Source organism: Dipodomys merriami, unplaced genomic scaffold (genome assembly GCF_024711535.1).
Source record: "Dipodomys merriami isolate MVZ:Mamm:240054 unplaced genomic scaffold, mDipMer1.0.p SCAF_8, whole genome shotgun sequence".
Taxonomy (NCBI): domain Eukaryota; kingdom Metazoa; phylum Chordata; class Mammalia; order Rodentia; family Heteromyidae; genus Dipodomys; species Dipodomys merriami.
This window is the reverse complement of record NW_027206401.1, coordinates 35468094-35480674: the sequence shown is the minus strand read 5'-3', so window position 1 is coordinate 35480674 and position 12581 is coordinate 35468094. Positions and strand designations below refer to the sequence as shown.

The 12581-nt window shown below is 39.0% G+C and overlaps 1 pseudogene; it reads left to right on the top strand.

The window, feature by feature from the left end:
* The first annotated feature begins 11000 nt into the window (after nucleotides 1-11000).
* On the top strand, nucleotides 11001-11429 carry LOC138819046 (large ribosomal subunit protein uL14 pseudogene; annotated as a pseudogene).
* The last annotated feature ends 1152 nt before the right edge of the window (nucleotides 11430-12581 follow it).

Here is a 12581-nt window from a genome sequence, read left to right as displayed (position 1 = left end):
AATGCCTAGAAATGAGAGGCCATTCATTGACTGTAGATGCCTACTCAAGGTGAGCTTGGACTCTGCTTCAGAGAAATGCAGATGTCCTAGCCTTAAGAAAGCTTCGCATATAGAGAATGCTCTGATTCTGTCTTGATTACCTTCCTAAATGGCTTAAGTCAGCCACCTCTGAGCAGCCTCTAAGTATACCCTTGTGTATAGCTGAGGCATATCTTCCCTAGATAGAAAAGTTCTGCTGGTACCTGAGCTCATACCTGAGTACATCCATATAACATCTACTTTTGTTAAGGCTTGATCTCCACTCCAAGCATGTAGTTGTTGTCTTTAAAAGCTTGATGCAAGTTCTGTTTCAGGCTGCTGGTCTTTGAGACAGAGTCCACCATGCAGTCGCTGGTCCAAGATTTGACCTCTCAAAATGTGGCTTCTGTTTTCTCACAATATAACAATGTAGTTCTGGGAAACAGTAAGAATTGACTCAAGCCTGTACATATCAAGACTGGAATTTTCAGGTCAGTACCCTTGACTAGTCCACATGGCTTATTCTATGTGTGTGTGTGCATGCATGTGCACACATGCTGATATTGGGGCTGAAACTCCAATTCTCACAGCTGGCACTCTATCACTTGAGTTAAATCCCCTCTTCTGGCTTTTTGCTGGGTGCTTGGAGAGATCAGAGTCTTATGGATCTATCTGTCTGTGCAAGATGGCTTCAAATCGTGATTCTTACATCTTAGCCCTCCTGAGTAGAATTATAGGATAAGGTACTGGCCTCTTTTATTTATTGGTATACACTGCAAAATTCTATTTTGTAATGCTTTCACGATCATCAAGATATTGGTATGTTTCTCCACATCACCAGCCACAGCATGCTACTGGTTGGCCGTGGAAAGCAGTGAAGTGACAAATTATCATTTTCTGTGATACTGACTTCCAAAAATAATTCTTCCTAGAAATAGTTCTTTATTTTACTGATCTAACATTACTCCTATTCTACTCCTAACTCTACTCTTTACATAACCCTAAGTCAACTGGTAGTTTTACCTCAAAGCCTGATCTCAACCTTGAACCTTCTTGACACCTCTTTAGTAACACCAAGCCAAACTTATACTCAAATACTAGTCTTAGTCCAATAATAAGGCTTTCTTCACTCCTAAACTCAATTTGAATCCAAACCCTACAGTGAAAATCAAACTTACTTGCAACCTTAAATCTAATCTTAACTATAACCTTACCCAAGTCCTAAACATAACCAACAGACTGTTGTTAACTCTAATTTTAACTCTACTGCTAACTCTAAAACACTAATGGTATCTATAATATACTTAATCCTAGCCCTAATCCTAAAACTAACCCAAACCCTAGACCCATACTGACTTCTTTTTTTTTTTTTTTGTCAGTCGTGGGGCTTGAACTCTGGGCCTGAGCGATGTCCCTCAGCTCTTCAGCTCAAGGCTAGCACTCTACCACTTGAGCCACAGCACCACTTCTGTTTTTCTGGTGGTTTATTAGAGATAAGAGTTTCACAGACTTCCTGCCCAGGCTGGCTTTGAACAGCGATCCTCAGATCTCAGCCTCCTGAGTAGCTAGGATTACAGGCATGAGCCACCAGCACCCAGCTCTAACACTAACCTTAAACCTAGTCCTTTCCATAACCTTAACTCTACTGCTAATCCTAACCCTAAACCTGATCCCAAACCTCAACCTGCTCCTTACCCAATACTAAATCTAATTTGTGTTTATACACTAAGGCTACACCTAATCCTAAAATACAGCTGCATCCTTCTTATAATCTGAAATCTAATGCTAAACCTAAAAACTGAAATTTAATTCACACAGAACCCTAACCCCAATCCTAAATCTAACTCTACCCTTCTCCAAAATGTAATTCTAAGACTTTTGTTAACCTTATCATTAATCAATGATAGTTTCATCTTTGTATTTCTTTGCTACCTTAAATAAAAACAGAAAATTTCCATTTCTGTTATTGTGGATCTTTTCACAGTTATGCTTGCTATTTCAATTTGTTCTACTTTGGAAACAGTTTTGACACCTAGAGCTTTATTTTAGTTGTTTCAGCTGCATAGTAACTTTAGGCTTTCAGGGCTTAGACTACATATCTTGCATATTCTTACTTGCATATTCTAATTGCCTGAGCTATCAATGACTGAATCCACTATAATTTCTAGGATCTGAAACCTTGGTACTTCTCACTTGGTAGATTTGGCTTCTCTGTTTTGAAGCTTGGCCTCTCTCCCCTGGTTCCCCCCATTAAAGAAGACTAATAGGAAAATATGAACTCCAAAATAAAATGTAATTCTTACCACTTGCTCTTCCTAATAAATGAATTATAACTATGTAACACACTATATATGTATATATACAGATACACAGACACACATAGTTAGTGTTCTAGGCAAGACACTAATTTTTTGAGACAAGACCATTTATGTATCTTTCCAAATTTAGTTTCTCTTCCTCAACACTGGTTGTGTGTTTCTAGTATTTTGCATGTTTTTTTCCCCTGTCGATTAGTTGCTCAAGGACCAATTTTCTGCATGTCTGTGAACAAACTACTTAATACCTTCCCAAGTCTCAGTTTTTCTATCCATAAAATAAGAATTATATGAACAACAAACAATATTAGTGTTCTGTGTAATATAATAAGCATATGTAATATAATAAGCACTCAATCGGTGTTGGTTGCTATTATTGAAACAAGTTGTTTCCAGCTTTATTATCTACTAATGTATAAATTCTATTAGAACTAGATAGTCTTATTCATTTCTGTACCATTTTGGGAAGCTTTTCCTGAAGTTGACTGACCTGTTTTATTCCTGCTATTGCCACCTCTATCATTACTCATGTTATCTCTCTGTAGGACTTAAAATCAGCCACAATAATTTTTACTTGAGGAAATCTACCTACTTTAATATGATGTCTTCAATTGGGAAAGGAAGCTGCAAAATTGACTCTGGTCTTGTTTTTTTTTAAAGATCTAATTTTTGAGGCAAAGAGTACTGGCATTTGGAACCTGGATATGTGCATTTCTAACAATATTAACTTATTAAACCATATATTAATTCCATTGAATAGCTTAACATAATTCATATAATTAATCATCAACATGCTATTGACACTCTTCAGTCAAGGTAAATTTCCACACAAGGTGAACTGGTAGGGAATCTGTTATGGCATCATTTTATCCATGTGCTTATACAATATTAGTATTGGTAGAGAAGGTAGGGACCTACAGAGGTAGTCACAGATAATATGTTTTGTTTTGCTTTGCCAAGCTTAGAGATCCACTTCTAGAATTAAAGTTGATTGAATTTTATTTAGACACCCATTTTGTGCAAATAGTTGCCTTTTCTCATATATATACATACACTTTCCCTACATATGTCTTAATATACTAGTAATAGTATCTATATTTAAATTTCTCTTCTAGAAACATGGCTGGGGACTCCTTTTCTCTGTTATCATTTTCAGCTTGACATGCTTCAAGCAGTGATTTCAGATAAGTGGATCAACCCAGGGTTCAGACTTGGTGAGGGGTATATGAAGCATGACTGGTTGTTGACCTAAACTCTAGTTTTAAGTTACCCTTGTTGGTTTGTGTCAATACCCACATGTATCATAACTGATCCTAACTTATTCAGAATAGGGAAAAATGAAAAGGAAGAGAATTACTTAGTGCCTCATCAATCATTATGAGAAACTAGTGACAAACCTAGAGCCTAGAAAAATGATATAATGAAGTAAAGCAGTCAAGAGAAATAAAGTAAGAAGAGGAAAATAGAAAAAAAGACATACATTTAAAAAAATACCTATGAGTAATAAAAAAAATAAACAGCTCTAACAATTGTTTCTAGTGTCATTGCTAATAGTCTCTTGAGGAAGAGGTTCTTTTGTTGTTGTTTTGTTGAACTCTGGGCTTGGCTGCTGTCCCTGAGCGATTCGGCTCAAGGCGAGTGCTCTGCCACTTAAGCCACAGCACCACTTTTGGTTTTCTGGTGTTAATTGGAGATAAGAATCTTATGGACTTTCTTGCCTGGGCTGGCTTTGAACTGTGATCTTCAGATGCCAGCCTCCTGAGTAGCTAGGATTACAGGCATGAGCCACTGGAACCAGGCTTAGAAGAGATAACTTTACAGAGTGAAATGTAGAATGTTGTTGCTTTCCTCCTCATTATGCAGCTTTTATTCACAGTGAAAAATCAGCAATTGACTCTTGGTAACATAGAAATATAAGTAGAGATATAGTTACTGATTAGGGAATTCTAATATGGACAGAGAAAGATTAAGTAATAAGACAATAGTCATCCACCAAAAGAGAAAACTTTCATACATCTTACAACTTCTGTATAATTTAGTACACATATCCTCAAGAATATGGGATCCAGGAAAAGCTGATCTGAGAAAAAAAGAATTTAAACTTCCACCAACCTTCCTAGGTAATTGTGGTGTGATTGGTTTTGTGGTACACTCTTGGAAACATGAAGTGAGCATAAATCAGATAATGTATATAACAACTAAGAACAGAGTCTGGAGCCTAAACAATCACCATTTATTCATCATATGCCCTTTCCTTTCAATTTTAAGAGTTATTTTTCACCACACAAAAAAGTAACCAACCAATGTAGTGGTGCATGTCTATCATCTCAGCATTTGTAAAAGCTGAGGCAGGAGAACTGTAAATTCTGAGACCAGTCTAGGCTACAACAGAAAAACCCTTTGGAAAAAGAATGATGGGGTAAGGAGGAGAGGGAGAAAGGAAGAGAGAGATTTAGAGAAAGATAGCAGCATTTAAAAATTATTTGCAATGATGTGTTCCTGACAAAAATGAAAACAGTGACTCCAGGTGATCCTTTCTGGTTTACACATTGTTCATGCCATAGAACATTAAACTATGTTCTGTACCTCTTATAATTTGTATTCAGAGAAAATTTTGAGTAACACTAATAAAACAAAATCTGTAGATAGATAGAAGTTCCTGAGTTTTAAAAACTTTGTGGGTCCAGCACTGGTGGCTCATGCTTGTAATCTTAGCTGCTCAGGAGTTTGAGATCTGAGGATCAAGGTTTGAAGGCCAGCTTGAGTAGGAAAATCTGTGAGATTCTTATCTTCAAAAAACTACTTAGAAGGGGCTGGGAAGGTGGCTCAGTGGTAGAGCACTTGCCTTGCATGCCAGAGGCCCTGGGTTCGATTCCTCAGCACCACATAAGCAAAATGAAAAAAAAGCCGGAAGTGGCGTTGTAGCTCAAGTGGTAGAGTGCGAGCCTTGAGCTGAAGAGCTGAGGGACAGTGCCCAGACCCAGAGTTCAGGCCCCACAACCGGACCCCCCCCAAAAAAAAAAACTACTTAGAAAAAGCCTGAAGTGGCTCTGTGGCTCAAGTGATAGAGCACTGGCCTTGAGCAAAAGAAGCTTAGGGACAGTACCCAGGTCCTGAATATAAGCCTCAGGAATGGCGGCAAAAAAAAAAAAGAAAAAGAAAAAGAAAAGAAAAATAACAACAACAAAAATGCCCCAAACCAAAACCAAAAAAAATGCTGTGGATCATCCTTTAATCTCTGTATTCAATGGTCAATGAGTCAGAAATAATTTTAGGTATAGAAGATGGGTGGTGATTTGAAGGTCATCAAAGGCTCTCCATTCCCCCCACCCCCAGGAATACCATATTCCTCCATGGACGGTTCAATACATTTGCCTATCTTGGAAATCATTCCATAACAGACCTGGTTAAATATCAATTACAGGAAAGGCAGTGGCCAATGATGATCTATACATACACATATAGTTTATTTACCATCTAGTTCTCATCAGAGAGAAGTAGGTCTTATTGGAAGAATAACAGTAACAAATCATGAAAAATGGTCTTGGTGTACTTTCCAGAAATGAGTCAGAAATGTGGAGAAATCCTATGACAGAAGGTGGCAAAAGCTGAGCGCTGGTGACTCATATTCGTACTCCTGGCTACTCAGGAGGCTGAGATCTGGGGATCACAGCTGGAAGTCAGGCCAGGCAGAAAAGACCTTGACATTCTTATCTCCAGTTAACTACTAAAAAAAAAACAGAAGTAGAAGTGTGGTAAAATGGTAGAGCACTAGCCTTGAGCAAAAAAGCTCAGGGACAGTGCCCAGGCCCTGAGTTCAAGCTCCACCAGGACCAGCACACATATGTACTCTCTCTCCCTCTCTCTCTCTCTCTCTCCCCCCCATGTCACACACACACACACACACACACACACAGAGTTGGCCAAGGGTCTATATGAGAACCAGGATTCACATTCACATTTATCACTGTGTAGTTATTTTTTAGTTAGAGGGGTGCTGCTTCTGGTCTGGTCTGGCCTAGCTAGGATAGTGGAAGAGGGTCTTGAATGGCCCTGGTTACCTATGTGACAGTTAACACACTACTGATTTTAGAGGTAACTTCAGCGGAGAGAATTTGGTTTTGGCCAGGCACTGGTGGCTAACACCCATAAGCTGAGCTTCTCAGGAGGCTGAGATATGAGGATGGAAGTTCAATGCCAGCCCAGGCAGGAAAGTCTGTGAAACTCTTATCTCCAATTAACCACCAAATAATCAGAAGTAGAGCTGTGATTCAAGGGGTAGAACACTAGACATGACTGAAAAGACCAGGGACAGTGCCCAGACCCTGAGTTCAAGCCCCCAAATAGGCACACACGCACATGCTCTCTCTCTCTCTCTCTCTCTCTCTCTCTCTCTCTCTCTCTCTCTCTCTCTCTCTCTCTCTCTCTCTCTCTCACACACACACACACACACACACACACACACACACATATGAATCTCATTCTTATTACATGTCAAGTTTTAGGTTGATTGGTAGGAAAGGGTTCTTTCTATAATTCTCTCTTCAGGCTGATGGAGGTGCCCCAATCTGGAAAATTATAACTGATCACAGTAGCACGGGACATATTGAGGTTTCCTATGGCAATGAAGTGTTTTGACCCTCAAAAGGCATATGTCACTTTCATCCATAGCCTTTTGGCTACAATGAGTATATGGCCATTCCCTTCTCCAGGTGAAACTTCCGTGTAGCAGTAAAGGAAATGTAGTTATGAGGGAACATCAGAAATGTCTCCAATAGTCAACTCTTTTGGTAGGCCATATGGCCATGTCTCTCTTCTTCCCAAGCATAGAATCAATAATATTCTCTCCGAGGGAAACAACTCTTAAAAAAATCCATTCAGGATCTTTGAGTGATTCACAATGGACTCCAACAAATCCCTGTGATTCTATTATGCATGACCATAGAAATAATCAGTTTCCCTCAGAATCACACCCACCACAGAACTGAGATTGCAGTTAACACTCCCATTCTAAAAGAGAGAAAAATGGGATAAACTCACTGGTTCCTAGTCTAAAGCATCTTACTGGATGGATGTTTTGAAGATGTTCAGCCTCATGATGCAGCGACGTTGGGGATCATTATGGCCAAAGATGATAACTTTTGAAAGAAAAAGTTGACAAAGCTCAAAGTGAAAAGAAGTCATTGAGTAATTAGATATTACAATTAGTGAGTGAAAAAGAAAAACAGTGAATTGAACGGGCAAAACTTTTAGATAGACTAGTTGTGGCAAAGGTTTGTAGGTCATGAACAGAAAGTTATAGCTGTCTTCATTGCTCCAAGAGCAGCTGTTGAAGAAAGCATTCTTCTAAGTAGGGGTGTGCAGTGTTTTGCTGCATGACAGCCTTGAGCTCAATAATCATTGCTGAATGAAGATCAATAATTGTTATTCAAATGAAGAGTACACTCTTACTTCCAATTGTTAAGAATGCAGGCATCAGCTGGGAACCCATAACTCATACCTATAATTACTCAGGAAACTGATATCCTGAAGATCATGGTTTGATGTTATCTAGGCAGAAAAATTCAGTTTGGAAACTCTACTCCCAAAATAGCCAGCAAAGAGCTGGGCTAGAGGTATAGCTCAAGTGGTAGAGTGCCAGCTGAGCAAGCAAACTGAGCAATGGGGAAACTCTCTCAGTTTAATCATCAGTACTGGCAAAAGGAAAAAGAAATTGCAGGCAGCAAAAGATCTGAGAGATGAGAAAAATCTTGTTGAACACATTCAACTCAGTACAAGTCAATATGCACTGCTATGATCAAGTGAAATAAAAAAGAAAGCAAATCTGTTTTCCTGATGAAATGACAAAAGTTGAGAAAGTAGAGAAACCTGCTGGTTCTCAAGTAGAACTACCTCCTGGTTTCTAATCTTTTGATCAACACAAAAAATTTTATATTAATATGTAGTATGATTCAACAGAGTCTTGAATCAACCAGGTGGGAAGGACTGTTAAAATAGTCACAAAAATACAAATTTACAAGACATAATTTTAAAAGCATTAGAATTAGTGATGAAACTGAATGATCAATAATAATATTATTATACAAATATACATTATACAATATACAATATACAAATTTTTTGTGGCTATAATAAAATATATAAATAAAGGGAGAGATATTACAAATAAGGTTAAGATTAAAATCTGTGGATTTTGGATAGAGAAAAAATAAATATTTTAATGTGTAAATGAGAAAGAATGGCTGTTGAAAGCTTCCTCTTGTGAGTTCAAAATCTTTTACCTATATATTAAATTTTATTATAAAAGTGATGTACAGAGGGGATACAGTTACATAAGTAATGAGCACAAAAATCTTAAGAAAAAAAAAGGTGAGCTGACAAAGGCACAGAGAGAGGCTTCATGAAGCATTACATGCAAAGGGTGAACTAATTCAGCAGTAATACTAAGTAGACACTATGTTGGAAATGAACTTTACAACTTGGGGAGGAGAGAAAGAAGGGAGGGAAAAACTGGGAGAAAAAGAGGGAGTGACACTGTTAAAAAATAAATGTACTCAATACCTGACTTATATATCACCTTTTCAATACAACACAAAACAACAAAAAAATTACATGATCTGAATTTAAGTACTAGATTTTTTTTTAACTTTGTGAGTACTAGTTAAAGGCAGTACAGATACTAATTTGTTCAATATATCATACAACTATTTATACCACTCCAGAGAGCAAGAAAAATAACCTGTTCACATGGGGATAAGTGATTGTATTGTAATTTATGTAAATAACATTACTGAGCACTTACATTGTGTTGGATCTCAGTTCTTCAGAAGTAGGAGTTAATTAACTTCTTGTTTATGCTCACTTTAGGGCTCCTCTCTGCCTAAGATAATCACAGTGCATCAGTGGCTGCAATGCCCATGGTCTCCACAAGGATGGCACAGGCACAAAATACATCCAAGTGGGGACTAGAATATGCACAAAGTCTGGTGTTTGCTTGTTTTGAGACAGTGTCTTGCTATATTACCTGGGCTGACCTCAAATGACTGGGCTGAAGTAATCCTCCTGGTTCTACCTTCCAAGTAGTGGGGATTACATGCAAATGTCACAGTGCTGGTCTTCACAATTTGGTGGGGGGGAGGAAATTAAGATTTCTATTTTGCACGTGTAAAATGTATATAATGTATTAGTACACAAATTTAGGCATAAAATATACATACTGTATATTGGAGCTGATGGAGTTCTGAACATATACCCTAAAATATGGCACCTTGGCAAGAAAAATGCAGGAATTTGAGGAACACAGATATTGGGAGGATTCTAAGCCTTTCTTCTTCTTCTCCCCTAAAGCATATGAGTGATATTCTTTGTATACACAGAAGAAGGGAGCATCATTGCTTTTTCTTGGGTAGGGGAATGACAATGCTGAGAGGAATCTGTTCTATGACATCTCCCCACCATTTTACATTTTAAGCTACATTACTAAATGTATAAAAACAGGGGCTGGGAAGGTGGCTCAGTGGTAGAGTGCTTGCCTTGCATGCCAGAGGCCCTGGGTTCGATTCCTCAGCACCACATAAGCAAAAAGAAAAAAGCCGGAAGTGGCGCTGTGGCTCAAGTGGTAGAGCGCTATCCTTGAGCTGAAGAGCTGAGGAACAGCGCCCAGGCCCAGAGTTCAGGCCCCACAACCAGACCCCCCCCCCAAAAAAAAAAAACACTTAGGCTAGGAAGTGGTGCTGTTGCCCCAGTGGTGGAGTGCTCAACTTGAGCTGAAGAGCGCAGGGACAGCGCCCAAGCCCAGAGTTAGTTCAAGCCCCACAACCAAAAAAACAAAACAAAACAAAACAAACACTTAGGCTTGGGCTGGGAAGGTGGCTCAGTGGTAGTGTTTGCCTTGCATGCATGAGGCCCTGGGTTCGATTCCTCAGCACCATATAAACAGAAAAAGTCAGAAGTGGACGCTGTGGCTCAAGTAGTAGAGTGCTAGCCTTGAGCTAAAGAGCTGAAGGACAGCGCCCAGGTCTAGAATTCAGGCTCAACGACCAACAATAACAAACAAACAAAACAAAAGCAAAAAGCAAAAAAAAAAAAACCCACTTAGGCTTACCTGTTTATTCAGGTTTTTCATATCATGTAAATCTTGTTAATCTTATGTTTTACCTTGTTAATCTGTCACTTGTCAGTCAAATTTCCAGGAAATCCCCCTCCCCGGAATCTAAGAGGAAGAGAGGAAAAGAGGGTGGCCTCCCCTACAGAAATGTGTGTTCAAAACACTTTTGAGTCTTTTAGGGAGTGAGGGGAGGCAGAAGGAGGGTGATGAAGGGGACAAGGGATGCGAAGTTCCATTATATTCATGTATGGAAATGTCATAATAAATCTTCCCTTGTACAACTAATAAATGGTTATAAAATGCTTTTAAATTATAGCAAGACAAAAAATGTAGAATATGGCTCTGATAATTTAAAATATAACTTGTAGCTTAGTAGCAAAGTACATGTTTAGTAGCACAAAAGACTCTGGGTTCAATTCTGAGTACAACACACGCATAAAGTACAATTTAAAAAATTAAAATGATCAACAATGATTCCTTCAGGATCTGGAATTGAACAAATAAATTATATTTTTTAAAAGCTGGAGTCTGGTCCTTTCTGTACTTTTCCAGCAACCAAGATGTTGAAACGAGGACGTGGTGGGTCTTCCTATGTGAAATTTTGGATTTCGCTGGGTCTTCCCATAGATGCTGTGATCAACTGTGCTGACAATACCAGAGCCAAAAACCTGTATATCATCTCTGTAAAGGGGATAAAGGGATTAAGGGATGACTGAACAGACTTCCTACTGCTCGTGTAGTTGCATGGTGATGACTACAGTTAAGAAAGGTAAACTAGGGCTAAGAAAGAATGTATATCAGGTAGTGGTAATTCTACAATGAAAGTCATACGAGAGAAAAGATGGTGTGTTCTTTATTTTGAAGCTAATGCAGGTGTCATGGTAAACAATAAAGGGGAGATGAAAGGTTCTGCCATCACAGGACCTGTTGCAAAGGAATGTGCAGACTTGTGTCCCAGGAGTGTGTCTAATGTAGGCAGCTTTGCATGATCCTTTAATGCATTTGTAAAAAAACTAGTAACCCATCATAGTTATTTGTTCCCCTCCCCCCAAAAAAACAATAGTTGGAGTCTGTAGATTTATGTGACATTATGAATTGTAATAATAAACAGTTTTTTTTTGCATTAGTTTTTCCTGGCCTGCTTACTATGTTCAATGAAGTTTTACAATTTATATCTAACCAACAACCTTACAGCTATGGATTTAGTAGATACCTTCCAAAACTCAGCATTTTTATCCATGAACAAAATAAAGACTTATTGCTGTCCAGGTCAGCTGGGTATAAATGCAACATCCTACTCAGAAAACAATGAAAGCAAAAAGGGCTGGGGACAAGGATTCAGGGATGCAGAATGCCAGCCTTGTGCTAGGTACTGTTGTAGGTATGGGAGATATTAAGACTATGATAGGGCTTGTTCTCTTTGGAATAATTTTTTTTTTTTTTTTTTTTTTGTCTGTCGTGGGGCTTGAACTCTGGGCCTGGGCGTTGTCCCTCAGCTCTTCAGCTCAAGGCGAGTGCTCTACCACTTGAGCTACAGCGCCACTTCCGGTTTTCTGGTGGTTTATTGGAGATAGGAGTCTCACGGTCTCTCCTGCCCGGGCTGGCATTGAACCTCGATCCTCAGATCTCAGCCTCCTGAGTAGCTAGGATTACAGGCGTGAGCCACCAGCGCCCAGCTTAGAATAATTTTTATAATTTTAAGAGTAAAGCAAATTATCACCATGGCTCTAAGCAGAAAGATTAACTGAAAAATGTAATTTCTAGAGGTATGCCTTAGGGCCTTTTATCCACTTCTGGTCTTACTAAGGCATTCCTTAATAGGTGTTTAGATTATTATTATTTTTTTTTTTTGGGTCCGGTCGTGGGGCCTGAACTCTGGGCCTGGGCGCTGTCCCTCAGCTCTTCAGCTCAAGGCTAGCGCTCTACCACTTGAGCCATAGCGCCACTTCCAGCTTTTTTCTTTTTGCTTATGTGGTGCTGGGGAATCGAACCCAGGGCCTCAGGCATGCAAGGCAAGTGCTCTACCACTGAGCCACCTTCCCAGCCCGTGTTTAGACTATTAAAGCTCATCATCTACCTTTCCACATAGCCAACATTTAATCCAACAGATTATTATTATTTTTTGTTTTGTCAGTCGTGGG